Genomic DNA, 16,351 nt, shown 5'->3' with positions numbered 1-16,351 from the left:
TTGAACATTCAAAGCAACTGGGAGACTTCCATTGCAGGTATTGTTGTCACCTTAGCTTGCTACACAACAACGTCTGAGTGATAGGAAGCATAAGCACCACCACCAATAATTTTACGCCACTGCACAAATGCACGCCATTGTCAGCAAATTACTACAGTCTGAACACGTTCAAGTCCAATTTGATCACATGTAAATTCCTGAGAGGCAAAAACTGTTTGAATCAATGTTGTTTCTATGTCATTTGGGGGGAAAACGATGTGATGACGTTGAATCAACGTGGGAAACGTATTGGATTTGAAAAAAGTCATCGTAACAGAACCTTTTATTTTGTTCACCCAACTTTTAACCTTATTCAAAATGGTTGTTGATTTCACATTGAATTCAGGTTAGTTGACAACTCAACCAAATGTAAATCAAAAATATACGTTGAACTGACGTCTGCCACGTGGGTTTCTGTTTGGACAGTCAGTATTCCAAAACGGATTTGAAAAACAAAACTGATTTGAGCATTAAGGCCTGCAGTGTGAACAGGGCTTACAGAACATTGATTTGAAAACCAATAGAACATGAGAGAAATGCTAGTTTCAATGGCATTTAAGTGTTTAGAAAATAATTTCCTGAACATTTCTATGGTCGTATTTTGGCTAGGCTACTTTGAAGCAAGGTAAGACATGCTTTGTAAAAAAAACATAAAACGTACAGGTTTTAAACAATTATGTTTATGGTTAAGTTGTTTCAAAATGATATGTGCCTATGTTCAGATTCAAGGTTGGTGATGTGTGGTGTGCAACAAGCTCTGTACTTCACTCACTTATTTATTCATGTACACTACCTACTAATTCAAGGGTTTTTCACTACATTGGAGAATAATAGTGAAGACATCAAAACTATGAAGTGACACATTTGGCATCTTGTAGTAACCAATTTTTTTTTAACAAATCAAAATAGATTTTATAATTGACTCTTCAAATAGCCACCCTTTGCCTTGACAGCTTTGCACACTCTTGACATTCTCTCAACCAGCTTCATGAGGTAGTTACCTGGAATGCTTGTCTATTCAGACAACTTAAATCTTATTGTCCGACCATTTTTTTTTACTTGTCCTGGACATGCGTTAATGTCGAGCCATGCACAAGAGCGCTAGAAGGACCCCTCTATCAGCCCCAGTGGCCTCGCGTGGACAACAGAGTGAGAGGACATCACAATCATCATCAGGAGACCAGCGTGGAAATAAATTAACGGAGATGAAAAGCCATCAGCTGAATTCTAAATACACTGTATTCTCCTGAGGATTTTGAAAATAAAATAACAAAAATACACATGCCCAAACACATGCAACTATGCACGCACAAATGCACACGCACTGACTTTTTCAAGCCATTATTAAGTTCATGGTTGGCCAGAGGTCCTCTTGGCCAGTTGACCGCTAGGTCCCTGCAGGGGGTTGAAACAACAGATGGTGATCCTATGATAACTAAAGCATGTCACCGTAGAGAGATCCCTAGGAGGAAGGAGAGAAAGAAAGAGTGAGAGCGAGTGAGAGAGAAATAGATAGGAAGAGAGAAAGAGAAAGATACAGGAAAAGAGAAAGATAGAGAAAGAAAGAGAAAAAGATAGGGAGAGAGAAAGAGAAAGATACACGAAAAGAGAAAGATAGAGAAAGAAAGAGAAAAAGATAGTGAGAGAGAGAGAAAGAGAAAGATAGAGAAAGATACAGGAAGAGAGAAAGAGAGAAAGATAAAGGGAGAGAAACATAAAGAGAAATATAGTGGAAGAGAGAACGAAGAGAGAGAAAGATACTGCCACAGTCTCAGTCCCAGTTTAGCAGGGCTGTATGCCCTCCAACCCCTCCTACACCAACCAGCCAGGAACTCAGCAGGCTGCTAATATTAAGAGAGATTTACCTGAGGCAGCTAGGCCAGAGGTGAGAGCTTAGTGTCTAACCTTAAATTGGGAAAAGACAACCTTGGCAAGACAGCTAATGACCATCCTGGCTTTGAGCTAGGCTTGGGCTTCAGAGAGAGAGAGGGAGTGGGTAGAACAAACTGTGTCCAGAATATGTGTGTGTGTGTGTGTGTGTGTGTGTGTGTGTGGAGTTATTTTTCAACAATAACAAATGTGATCAGTTGTGTTCGAATACCCATACTGACATACACTATACTACATACCAGAGGTGTGGACTCTAGTCACATTTCTTGGACTCGAATCAGACTAGGGTCACAAATATGATGACTTGCAACTCGACTTTGACTTTAACACCAATGACTCGTGACTTGACTTGGACTTGAGCCTTATGACTCGACCTGACTTGATACCCTCCTCAAGCCCAAATATAAAAAATGATGCTATTAAAAAAAGTGTGCAGCGCATCAACTCTTCATTTAACGGATTACAGTTTGAATCGGACAGGAGCCAATCAAATTGTGCCAGCTGAGAAAAAGTTGTGCGTGGCAGTGCAGAGGAACGTCGAGGAGTGAATTCAGATGGAGCCCTTGGAAAGATGATACCCAAAATTCGGATATAAAGACAACGCTGTATCAACAAAAAGGATTGTAACTTGTAAAATATGTGGGAAGAAAATTACAGACAGAGGCGCAACAATTTCCAACTTTGTTCGACATTTGAGGCTGCACAAAGAACGGTAAGTCGTGGCTAATATAGCCGACAGCTATATATTTTATTACTTTACTGGTGTATCATGTAGGCTGATGTAACGTTAAGTCAATGAGCCTCCACACAGTCAGTCAGTGCGGGAACGTGATCATTGCACCCAGGACTGAGCTACAACTGGCTAGGCAGTTGGTAGCCTTAATCCTGCCTGATGTTACTGCTGTTCCTGAAACCATTGACATATGTGAGCCTACTGTAACCACAGAGAGAGAGTGTGTGTGTTAAGGTTGGGCGATTGTGTGTAAGCCTACATCCCCCGATTGCGCCACATAGCGATCCTCGATAGTCGACCACTATTGGGGGGTGTGTGTTTGTCTAATGGCTACCAATGTATTTCCATGGAAATATAACGTTTATTTGGAAAGTAATAAATATATAGATATTTTTAAAAGCATTCATGATTTACATAAATGTAATATACTAACTATTACTCTTGTTAAAAATATGAAATGGTATTACATTTGGTGAGGAGCACATTATGATTTGTTTAGGGCTCGAAACTCAAAGTTTAGGACTTGAGACTTGACGGTCTTGAGTTTTGACTTGACTCGGACTTGACTTGGGACTTGAGTGCTAAGACTTGAGACTTACTTGTGACTTGTAAAACAATGACTTTGTCCTACCTCTGCTACATACTTAATGAGTATATACTACATACTATATACTATTAGTTCATTTTAGTACTGCCGTTTCAGTTGAGCGTACTAGCACTGAACCTGTCTTCCGGAAGTTGATGGTGTTGCTATGCAACTTCTTGTTAACTTGGTATCGTAACAAATGTGTTCATAAATTCAATCTGGAGTGCCAGAGTAAGTCCAGAGTGTTGTCAGATTGTCAGCTCGTAAATTCAGAGCGTTCAGACAGCACACTGGACGGTCTGGCCGAGCAGTAGGGTTGATCCAAACTTTCTGACCTCACAATGGCAGTCAAGCACCCAAGCTAACTGCTAGCTAGCTACTTACAGATACCAACGAGAGAACACCTCACTCTGACCATTTTACTCGCCCTAGAAGAGCTGGTTAGGCTATTTTTATGTTATCCAGAGAGTTGGTGACTGTAACTGTGCTGCTGGCAACAATTTAGCTACGCTTTTTTTGCCCATGTTTACTGACACCGGCCCTATTCAATGGATGTTGAGCATTTGTAAATTCATCAGTCATTCTGCGCTCTGGCACACTCAGATGAGAGCACTCTGAAATCGTAGTAGATAGCCAGAATTAACAATGTCCATTGAGAATGCACAGCTAAGAATGACGTGAATAATCAGTTCAATAAACATTGGGTAGTTAGTTAGATAGCATATACAGTACCAGTCAAAGGTTTTGACACACCTACTCATTCAAGGGTTTTTCTTTGTTTTGACTATTTTCGACATTGTATAATAATAGTGAAGAGATCAAAACTATGAAATAACACATATGGAATCATGTAGTACCAAAAAAAGTGTTTAACAAATCGAAAAATATTTTAGATTAGTAGCCACACTTTGCCTTGATGACAGCTTTCCACACTCTTGGCATTCTCTCAACCAGCTTCATGAGGAATGCTTTTCCAACAGTCTTGAAGGAGTTCCCACATATGCTGAGCACGTGTTGGCTGCTTTTCCTTCACTCTGTGTTCCAACTTATCCCAAACCATCTCAATTGGGTTGAGGACATGTCATTGTGGAGGCCAGGTCATCTGATGCAGCACTCCATCACTCTCCTTCTTGGTCAAATAGCCCTTACACAGACTGAAGGTGTGTTGGGTCATTGTCCTGTGTAAAAACAAATGATAGTCCAACTAAGCGCAAACCAGATGGGATGGCGTATCGTTGCAGAATGCTGTGGTAGCCATGCTGGTTAAGTGTGCCTTGAATTCTAAATAAATGGCTGACAGTGTCACCAGCAAAGCACCCCCATACCATCACACCCCCTCCTCCATGCTTCACGGTGGAAACCACACATGCAGAGATCATCTGTTCACCTACCCTGCGTCTCACAAATATGTGTTATTTCATAGATTTGATGTCTTCACTACAATGTAGAAAATAGTAAAAATAAAGAAAAATCCTAGAATAAGTAGGTGTGTCCAGACTTTTGACTGGCACTGTAGTTAATATACTCCCTTGCAAGTTTGATGTACTAATAGGCAACTAACATCAGGTAACAAGATAACATACCAGTACATACTACTGCTGTAATGCTATTGTCACGACTTCCGCCGAAGTCGGTCGCTCTCCATTATAGGGCGGAGTTCGCACGTCGACGTCACCGGCCTTCTAGCCGATCCACTCTTAATTTTCCATTTGTTTTGTGTTTGTTTTACACACCTGGTTTCAATTCCCCAATTACATGTTCATTATTAAACCCTCTGTTTTCCCCATGGTTTTTGTGCGTGTTTGTTTGTTGTATTTAAAGTCCGTTTTGTGGGCTCGGTATTATCGACTTGTATTTGAAAGTCTTGAGTAAAATTACGTGTTTTACTCATCTCTGCTGTCCTGCGACTGACTCCTCTGCACCAGCTACCCCCAGACCTTTAACAGAAACACGCGCCACGGCAAATGGAGTCAGCAGGAACAGACGCCCCCCCCCCCCCTTTGGTAGTCGAGGAGCGCGTCCAGCAACATGCGACCATGTTGCAACATCTCGCGAACCGCCATGGATCGCGTGCTGCTGACGATGGACCGATGGGAGAGAGGAGGAGTTCTGCCAGTGCCTCCACCGGCACCACTACAACAGCCACCACCGATCATCCCTCCTTCACCCGGTCCCAGTGGGATTCGGCTCGCACTCCTGAGGGAGAATGATGGGACGGCTGCCGGATGCCAAGGGTTTCAACTCGAGCTGGAACTCTACCTGGCGACCGTCCACCCGGCTCCTTCGGGACCTGAGAGCGTGTCCGCCCTTGTCTCCTGTCTCTCAGGGAAAGCCCTGGAGTGGGCCAAAGCCGTATGTTGGGAAGGAGAGGCGGTGTTGGACCATTACGCAGAGAAAACCAGTTGCTTTCGGGCAGTTTTCGACCACCTGCCTGAGGGTAGAGCGACGGACGAACGTCTGTTCCTCTTGAGGCAGGGGACGAGGAGCGCACAGTAGTTCGCCTTGGATTTCTGGACCCTGGCCGCCAGCGCGGGATGGAACGACAGGGCCCTGATTGATCACTACCGGTGCAGTCTGCACGAGGACGTCCGTCGGGAGTTGGCCTGCAGGGATACCACTCTGACGTTTGACCAGCTGGTGGACCTGTCCATCCGGCTGGATAACCTGCTGGCTACCCGCAGACGACGTCTGGATCGGGGCCTGTCAGTTCCATCCCCCAGCACCACCGCTCCGACGCCCATGGAGCTGGGAGGTGCTGCACTTAGGGCGATCGGAGGAGGGGTCGTTCCCTGCACCATCTGTGGCCGCAGAGGGCACACTGCTGGTCGGTGCTGCGGGGGTTCCTCTGGGAGTCGAGACGGCAGGCAGGGAACACTCGTGTCACCCCAGGTGAGTCAGCACCAGGATCACTCAGAGCCTCCTGTTGCTCACATGTTTTTGTTTATACATTTTCCTGAGTTTTCCCTCCATTCCCAGCATAAAGCGCTCGTAGATTCAGGCGCAGCTGGGAATTTTATTGACAGAGCCTGTGCCCATAGTTTAGGGATCCCCATTGTTCCTGTGGATATGACCTTCCCTGTGCATGCCCTAGATAGTCGACCATTAGGGTCAGGGCTAATTAGGGAGGCCACCGCTCCACTGGGCATGGTTACGCAGGAGGGTCACAAGGAGAGAATTTGTAGGGGTTTCCGTCGGTGCTACTACGGTGGAAAGTCCAGACCAGGTCTGCACCGTCATCGCCTCTGAATATGCAGATTTGGCTCTTCTTACAGAAGGCGACTCAATTGCCACCCCATCGATGGGGGGATTGTGCGATAAATCTCCTGGTAGACGCAGCACTTCTCAGGAGTCACGTGTATCCTCTGTCACAGGAGAAGTCGGCGGCTATGGAAACATATGTCTCCGAATCCCTGGGGCAGGTGTACATTCGGCCCTCCACCTCACCTGCCTCCTCAAGTTTATTTTTTGTGAAGAAGGTTGGAGGTCTGCGCCTGTGCATTGACTATCGAGGTATCAACCAAATCACTGTGAGGTACAGCTACCCGCTGCCTCTCATAGCCAGTGCGATAGAGTCAATGCACGGGGCGCGCTTCTTCACAAAATTGGATCTCAGGAGCGCTTACAACCTGGTGCGTATCCGGGAGGGGGATGAGTGGAAGACGGCATTTAGTACCACCTCAGGGCACTATGAGACCTCGTCATGCCGTACGGGTTGATGAATGCTCCATCACTCTTCCAGGCATTTGTAGACAAGATTTTCCAGGACCTGCATGAACAGGATGTAGTGGTGTATATTGATGACATTCTGATATACTCCGCTACACGTGCCGAGCATGTGTCCCTGGTGCGCAAGGTGCTTGGTCGACTGTTGGAGCATGACCTGTACGTCAAGGCTGAGAAATGTCTGTGCTTCCAACAGTCAGTCTCCTTCCTAAGGTACTGCATTTCCACTTCAGGGGTGGAGATAGAGAGTGACCGTATTTCAGCCATGCGTAATTGGCCGACTCCCAACACGGTAAAGGAAGTGCAGTGGTTTCTAGGGTTTGCCAACTACTACCGGAGGTTTATCCGGGGTTTTGGTCAGGTAGCCGCTCCCATTACCTCACTGCTGAAGGGGGGACCGGTGCGTCTGCGGTGATCGGCTGAGGCGGACAGGGCTTTTGGACACCTGAAGGCTATGTTTATCTCGGCTCCCATGTTGGCCCATCCGGATCCCTCTTTGGCATTCATAGTGAAGGTGTACGCGTCCGAGACTGGGATAGGAGCCGTGCTCTCTCGGCGCTCGAGTACGCCACCAAAGCTCCGCCCCTGTGCTTTCTTTTCGAAGAAGCTCAGCCCGGCGGAGCAAAACTATGATGTGGGGGACAGGGACCTGTTGGCTGTTGTCAAGGCTCTCAAGGCGTGGAGACATTGGCTTGAGGGGGCTAAACACCCTTTTCTCATCTGGACTGACCACAGCAATCTGGAGTACATCCGGGCGGCGTGAAGACTGAACCTTCGCCAGGCAAGGTGGGCCATGTTCTTTACCCGTTTTGTTTTCACCCTGTCCTACAGACCAGGTTCCCAGTACGCGAAGGCAGACGCACTGTCCCGGATGTATGACACAGAGGAGCGGTCCGTGGATCACACTCCCCATACTTCCGGCCTCTTGCCTGGTGGCACCGGTGGTGTGGGAGCTGGACGCGGACATCGAGCGGGAGTTACGTACAGAGCCCACTCCCCCCAGTGTCCAGCTGGGCGTCTGTACGTTCCAGTCTGCTGTCCGCGACCGTATGATCTATTAGGCCCACATGTCACCCTCCTCTGGTCATCCTGGCAACCGTCAAACGTTGCGTTGTCTTATGTGGGAAGTACTGGTGGTCCGCCTTGGCCAAGGACGTGAGGGTGTATGTTTCCTCCTGTTCGGTGAGTAAAATTGAATAGAATTACATGTGTTACTCACCTCTGCTGTCCTGCGCCTGACTCCTCTGCACCAGCTACACCCAGACCTTTTACAGCTATGTTGTTCGTAAGGATAGCGTAGCTAACAAATTGTCAGCTAACATAATGTGTAATGTAACTTACTTGAAAAGTCATTACTTTTTACATTGCTAACATTTTCTTAACATTTGTCATAATTGGTTAAAGCAATCAATTTGTATCTGTACCAATGACTTTCTTAAAATCTGAAAACGTTGTGAAGCCATGCCCATTTTCGTGAAGAATTGCATTATGGGCCCTAAAAGCACGGAAATAGTGTCCACTGCTTTTGGCATATTATAACTATATCCATACGATTACCAATAATCATACTACATACTCAAATGACATCACAAATAGTACGGTTAGTGCGGTTAGTATGAGTATTCGAACACAGCTCCAGGTTTTTGTTCAAACCAATTTTCTCCAGAATACCTTCAATTTCAACCATGTCAATAGCTAGATATAATATTGAAATTCTGACCATTATTTATGAAGTGTGCTTGGTAGGTATTGTATTTTACCACCCCCAAAAAGCTGGTATTCAGACCTAAAGTTTTTCAGATGGACAGTGGTTAACATTGCGGATGATGACATTGGCCAGTGGTAGGGACATTTGCTGGGTCTTCTATGATCATGTTAAATAGCTTCATTCTCCCATTGAACGAGCAACTGATGATCTTTAGGCCTACCACACCTGAGTAGATGATTATAACCATGAACATTTTAAACAAACAAACAGGGTAAGTGATTAGTGATGCATAGTAAACTGGGCCGAGGGTGATGGTGGTGATGAAACACAGTGACAATGAGCATCATGCACCGTAACCATAGCAAGGATCCTTCTGAAGGTGTCAGAGGATGGAGAGATTAGGAGGGAACATAAAGATAATGATTCCGTTCCATGGTTCTGTTGTTCTGTCCTATTAAGAGACAAACAGAACATGATGTGATGCAGATTAACATTATCTACTGTACACAGCAGAGGAGTAATAGATAATAATAGTCAAAGATGGGGGACATGTATAGGCTGTGGGCGTGCGTTTGCAGCACACGAGCCACTTAACTGCTATTTTTGCTAATGCAGAAGTCACCCAGCTGTCTCTCTCTCTCTCTCTCTCTCTCTCTCTCTCTCTCTCTCTCTCTCTCTCTCTCTCTCTCTCTCTCTAACAATTCAATTCAATTCAAAGGGCTTTATTGGCATGGGAAACGTGTTAACATTGCCAAAGCAAGTGAGGTAGATAATATAAAAAAGTGAAATAAACAATAAAAATGAACAGTAAACATTTCACATACAGAAGTTTCATAACAATAAAGACATTACACATATCATATTATATATATATATACAGTGTTGTAACAATGTAAAAATGGTTAAAGTACACAAGGGACAATCAGCCAGGGGCCGCCAGTGCCGCCAGTCAGCCAGGGGCCGCCAGTGCCGCCAGTCAGCCAGGGTTCTCAATCAGAGGCAGGTGTCATTAGTTGTCTCTGATTGAGAATCATACTTAGGTAGCCTGGGTTTCACTGTGTGTTTGTGGGTGATTGTTCCTGTCTCTGTGTTTTGCACCAGATAGGGATGTTTTTGGTTTTCCACGTTTATTGTTTTGTAGTGTTCGTGTTTATCTTTTTTGTTATTAAACATGAATCAATATAACCACGCTGCGTTTTGGTCCGCCTCTACTTCACCACAGGAAAACCCTTACAACAGGAGGTTAGGAAGTGCAGCTCAGTTTCCACCTCATTTTGTGGGCAGTGTGCACATAGCCTGTCTTCTCTTGAGAGCCATGTCTGCCTATGTTCACAAACACACCCCACAGAGCCCCAGGACAGCAGCACAATTAGACCCAACCCAAATCATGAGAAAACAAAAAGATAATTACTTGACACATTGGAAAGAATTAACAAAAAAACAGAGCAAACTAGAGTTCTATTTGGCCCTAAACAGAGAGCACACACAGAGGCAGAATACCTGACCACTGTGACTGACCAAAACTTAAGGAAAACTTTGACTATGTACAGACTCAGTGACCATGACCAGCTTGCTTAGGGGACTCTTCTCCAGGTTCATCTCTCTGTAGGTGATGGCTTTGTTATGGAAGGTTTGGGAATCGCTTCCTTTTAGGTGGTTGTAGAATTTAACGGCTTTTTTCTGGATTTTGATAATTAGTGGGTAACGGCCTAATTCTGCTCTGCATGCATTATTTGGTGTTCTACGTTGTACACGGGGGATATTTTTGCAGAATTCTGCATGCAGAGTGCAATTTGGTCTTTGTCCCATTTTGTGAAGTCTTGGTTGGTGAGCGGAACACCATTACTATCTCTCTCTCTCTCCAACTCTCTCTCTCCCTCTAACTCTCTCTCCAACTCTCTCTCTCTCCAACTCTCTTTCTCCCTCTAACTCTCTAACTCTCTCTCCAACTCTCTCTAACTCTCTCTCCAACTCTCTCTCTCTCTCCAACTCTCTCTCTCTCTCTCTCTAACTCTCTCTAACTCTCTCTCCAACTCTCTCTTTCTCCCTCTAACTCTCTAACTCTCTCTCCCTCCAACTCTCTCTATCTCTCTCTCCAACTCTCTCTAACTCTCTCTCCAACTCTCTCTAACTCTCTCTCCCTCCAACTCTCTCTCCAACTCGCTCTCTCTCTCCCTCTAACTCTCTCTCTGTCTCTCTCTCTGTCTCTCTCTCTGTCTTTCTCTAACTCTCTATCTCTCTCCCTCTAACTCTCTCTAACTCTCTCTTAGGTGTTTGTAGAATTTAACGTCTCTTTTCTGAATTTTGATAATTAGTGGGTATTAGCCTAATTCTGCTCTGCATGCATTATTTGGTGTTCTACGTTGTACACGGAGGATATTTTTGCAGAATTCTGCATGCAGTCTCAATTTGGTGTTTGTCCCATTTTGTGAAGTCTTAGTTGGTGAGTGGACCCCAGACCTCACAACCATAAAGGGCAATGGGCTCTATGACTGATTCAAGTATTTTTAGCCAGATCCTAATTGGTATGTTGAAATTGATGTTCCTTTTGATGGCATAGAATGCCCTTCTTGCCTTGTCTCTCTCTAACAATTCAATTCAAGGGGCTTTATTGGCATGGGAAACATGTGTTAACATTGCCAAAGCAAGTGAGGTAGATAATATACAAAAGTGAAATAAACAATAAAAATTAACAGTAAACATTACATATACAGAAGTTTGAAAACAATAGAGACATTACAAATGTCATATTATATATATATATATATATATATATATATATATATATATATATATATATATATATATATATATATATATATATATATACACATATATATACAGTGTTGTAACAATGTACAAATGGTTAAAGTACACAAGGGAAATAAATAAGCATAACTATTTCTCTAACTCTCTCTCCGTCTCTCTCTCTCTCTGTCTCTAACTATTTCTCTAACTCCAACTGTCCAACTATCTCTCTCTCTCTGTCTCTAACTCTCTCTCTGTCTCTAACTCTCTCTAACTATCTCTCTAACTCTGTCTCCAACTGTCTAACTATCTCTCTCTAACTCTCTCTCTGTCTCTCTAACTCTCTGTCTCTAACTCTCTCTCTCAAACTATTTCTCGAACTATCTCTAACTCTCTCTGTCTCGCTCTCTCTCTCTCTCTCTCTAACTCTCTCTCTGTCTGTCTCTCTCTCTCTGTGTCTCTCTCTGTCTCTCTAATTATTTCTCTAACTGTCTCTTTTTCTGTCTCTCTCTGTCTGTCTCAATTCAATTTCAATTCAATTCAAGGGGCTTTATTGGCATGGGAAACAAGTGTTAACATTGCCAAAGCAAGTGAGGTAGATAATGTCTCTCTCTCTAACTCTCTCTCTGCCCCCCTCTCTCCAATCTCCATGCAGTGCCATTTCCCCCTTCTCTTCTTTTGTTATTTTCTTTCCTCTTATGCCAGTAGCAACACAATGCATGGTAAAGCTCAAGCCCCCAGGAATAGCTAGCTAGCGCCTGTATGCATCAGCTCAATACCAAGTCAAACAGAATCAGCAGGAAGAAGATTAACATAATGCAACAGAGAGGAGGGGCCAATTCATCTAATATAGAGAGGAGGGGGGAGGATGCCCGTGCTGCAGAGAGATAGACAAGAGTACCGTATGTGTGTGTTTGTGTGTGTAGCAGACTGTACACAGCTAGCGGAGTACATTATATCCAGTATGTAAAAATAGAGCTGAAGGCACAGCTGGCAGAAGAGTAGATAGGCCTATAATGTGAAAATAAATCCATAGGCTTTCTGAATTACTGGGATTTTCTTAAACACACAAGATGGGTTGAAATGATTTTCGAAGCTTGGTCTTAGTTTATCTCTACTTTTAACTCTGTCCCTCTCTCTCATTTTTCATTCTTACTCCTCCACTTCTTATTATCTTTGTCCTCCCCCACTTTTTCTTTCTCCTCATCATAACAAACAAACCCCATATAGATGGAAAATAATATCATGATGATATCAAACACTGTAATCAATGATGGTATTGTACACGTTTCCATGGGCAACTGAGAGAGCAGGCCAAGTCAATTACAGCCTATGGGGCTGCGTCAGAAATGGCACCATATCCCCTATACAGTAGAGCACTACTTTTGACTATAACCCCATGAGCCCAGGTCAAAAGTAGTGCTCTACATAAGGAATAGGATGCTATTTCAGGTGCAAGCTAGATGAGTTCACTGCTCACTTTCAACATCTGGTAATCTACCGTATTTAAGTATTCTGCACAAAAAGGTACAAATCTTTAAATAACTTCTCAACATAAAATGAAACAATGGGCAAAAATACCACATACAATATCAGTCTGAGCTGGCATATTGTTGGATGTTGGTGATGAGTGAGAAGCTATCTATAGAGAGAAGGAGACTGGGGGAGAGAGGGATGAGAGGGAGAGGGTGAGATAGAGGGGAGGGCAATAGGGAGAGAGAAAGAGAGAGAGGAAAAAAAGAGAGAGACAGAGACAGAGAAAAAGAGAGAGAGGCACAGAGAGAGAGTGAAAGGAAGAGAGAACGAGGGGTAGAAAGAGAGAGAGGGATTGTGAGCGAGAGAGAGAGAGAGAGAGGGATTGTGAGAGAGAGAGAGAGAGAGAGAGAGAGAGGGATTCTGAGCGAGAGAGAGAAAGACAGTGAGAGAGAGAAATAAGAGAGGAGCTGATCAAAGCTGAGCAGGCCCTGAGCCACACACACAGAGTGCACCAGCCAACTAATACAGACATTTCAGCAGTCATTCCCACCACCAAACCATCGCCAGCCGTCATTAAAATTTCATACAGACACACGGGGGAGCAGATTCACACAACCAGCAACCAGAGGCTACCTGCTACCAGCACTACAGGCTTCTGGGCTAGATCCACTTGACTGACTCTCACACACTCCCCTCTCTCTCTCTCTCTCTCTCTCTCTCTCTCTCTCTCTCTCTCTCTCTCTCTCTCTCTCTCTCTCTCTCTCTCGCTCACAATCCCTCTCTCGCTCACAATCCCTTTCTCTCTCTCGCTCTCTCTCTCTCTCTCTCTCTCTCTCACTCTTTCACTCACAATCCCTCTCTCTCTCCCTCTCTCTCTCTCCCTCTTTCACTCACAATCCCTCTCTCTCTCTCCCTCTCTCTCTCTCCCCCTCTCTCTCTCTCTCTCCCTCTCTCTTTCTGCTGATCAAGATGGTTTTAGGTTGAAGTAAAGACTTCATATCAGATGCTGACAGATTTTGAAGGGTGGGGGGTTGGAGTGAGAGACATGACAGGGGAAGTGTAGTAGCCTAGGAACTACTGGTTAGATATTCACAGAGAGAGAGAGAGTAAAAGAGGGCCATTTTGTTAAGGGGTAAATGAGACAAAATAAATGATAAGAAAGTTATCTACTAACATATCACATTGTCACAACATTGCAAATAGGTTGGGAGAATGCTGTTAATGACATACCATATGACAATGTTGGAACAAAATTATTTTTTTGTAGGGGTTACAGATGATACAAAACACACGAGCAGTAACCTTAGCGATTCCTCCATATTCGGTTTTATGGTGCACAACTGTATTTCTGAAAAAGCAACGGAGATACTTGGCAACTGGCCAAATATGGCCCACCAGCTATATGGTTTGGCCCCCAAAAGCCCCACAAATGAATTATGAATACATTTTTCAGTAAAAAAAAAAAAAATCATCTTGAACCCGAGATGCAAAAAGTCCCAAATGCAATGTCCCAAAAAGGAAGTGATTCTACCTAAATAATGCAAAAGTTACATTTGAACTTTATTAATGAAGAGTGAGAATGCAGTAGACAGTCACCTACCTACTAAAGCAGGCTGCGGACCATTTTGTGGTGCTGAAACGTAAAGCTGCAACCGCAGCACAATCAATAGGAGGAAAACAGAGCCTGGTGCTGAAAATACAGCTAACTTGTTATGCAAGTGGCGACCAGCAACAGATGGAGAACAACAACATCAGTCAAGTGATTCATTTCAACAATAATCTTCATTTTAATTTGACTTTACAAACAACAAGAGTGCTAAATTGGAGTCTATTTCTTCCGAGCCAAGGCCCATATAGAATAAACTTCACTGGCTGATGTAGGCCGTCATTGTAAATAAGAATTTGTTCTTAACTGACTTTCCTAGTTAAATAATGGTTAAAAGTGTCTCAACAGCATCTGTCACAAGAAAAACTGTATTGTATAATAAGTCTACTTAGAATTGCAACTGGCCAAAAAGGTAGCATCCTGCATAAAACAATAATTGAAAGAAATAAAGACGATGTCTGTGTCTGAATGTCTGTATCGGGAGTCTCAGGATAGCGTGCTCCTATAACAACAAAACAAACTGAAAATACTGTCAGCATGTGAGCTAAAATAGCCCTGGATAAGCACTATTAATAACAATAAGTCGGTAGCCTATATGACTAATTATTAAATACTAAGTTATTTACTCAACGGGAAAAGTTGCATTTCCCTTCAGACACGATCTTGTGGATGTCAGGTCAGATGGATGTGATGTTGATGCGCAGGAAGTCCTTGAATTGACTTATGTGAAAGCCAGTTCCTGTCGTGAGTCTTGATTGCGTTCATAGAGGAAAAGGAGGACTCCCAGGTGTAAGTCGATCCAAACATTGTTAGCACATAAAATGCAAGTTTCTTTATAGTTCTGTATTCCTCTTAGCATTCCACCCAAAACTCACACAAGGACTCGACACTCCTGAGCGCATCCCTAATTTGGCTCGATATCTGGAATTCAATCAGCTCAGTTTGAATTGTGGCCTCATCCAGAGAGGTATAGTTTTCTATACCAAAGAGGAGAATTCTACACCTGGGCAGACGTACAAACACAATGGTATCCTTGGGCATGCTGTGGTCTTCAAATCTGATGAAGAAGTTGTCCTTCAGCTGCTTGATGAAATCTTCCATCACCTCTGTGACTATGCTGCGGCCTGGTCCTTCTGCCTGTCGTTTCTTCAGTGTGCTGAAGTTCAGTAGCTTCCAGATGAAGTCCAAATCCAACAACTCAAGCTTCCTAGTAAAGTTTTTCCACCATTTGTATGTATTTGCATTTATTATGGATCCCCATTAGCTGCTGCCAAGACAATACCATTCATAACAGAATTCACAACACACTAAGTGTTTGCCCTCAGGCCCACACTCCACTACCACATATCTACAACACAAAATCCATGTGTATGTGTGTGTATAGTGCGTATGTTATCATGAGTGTGTATGCATGTGTCTGTGCCTATGTTTGTGTTGCTTCACAGTCCCCGCTGTTCCATAAGGTGTATTTTTATCAGTTTTTTAAATCTGACTCCACTGCTTGCATCAGTTACCTGATGTGGAATAGAGTTCCATGTAGCCATGGCTCTATTTAGTACTGTGCGCCTCCCATAGACTGTTCTGGACTTGGGGAATGTGAAGAGACCTCTGGTGGCATATCTTGTGGGGTATGCATGAGTGTCTGAGCTGTGTGCTAGTCATTTAAACAGACAGCTCGGTTCAATCAACATGTCAATCAATACCTCTCACAAATACAAGTAGTGATGAAGTCAATATATCCTCTACTTTGAGCCAGGAGATATTGACATGCATGTTATTCATGTTTGCTCTCTATGTACATCCAAGGGCCAGCCGTGCTGCCCTGTTCTGAGCCAATTGCAA

This window comes from Oncorhynchus mykiss, chromosome 18, assembly GCF_057628025.1.
Source record: "Oncorhynchus mykiss isolate SJ-2025 chromosome 18, ASM5762802v1, whole genome shotgun sequence".
Taxonomy (NCBI): Eukaryota; Metazoa; Chordata; class Actinopteri; order Salmoniformes; family Salmonidae; genus Oncorhynchus; species Oncorhynchus mykiss.
This window is presented reverse-complemented; position numbering follows the sequence as displayed.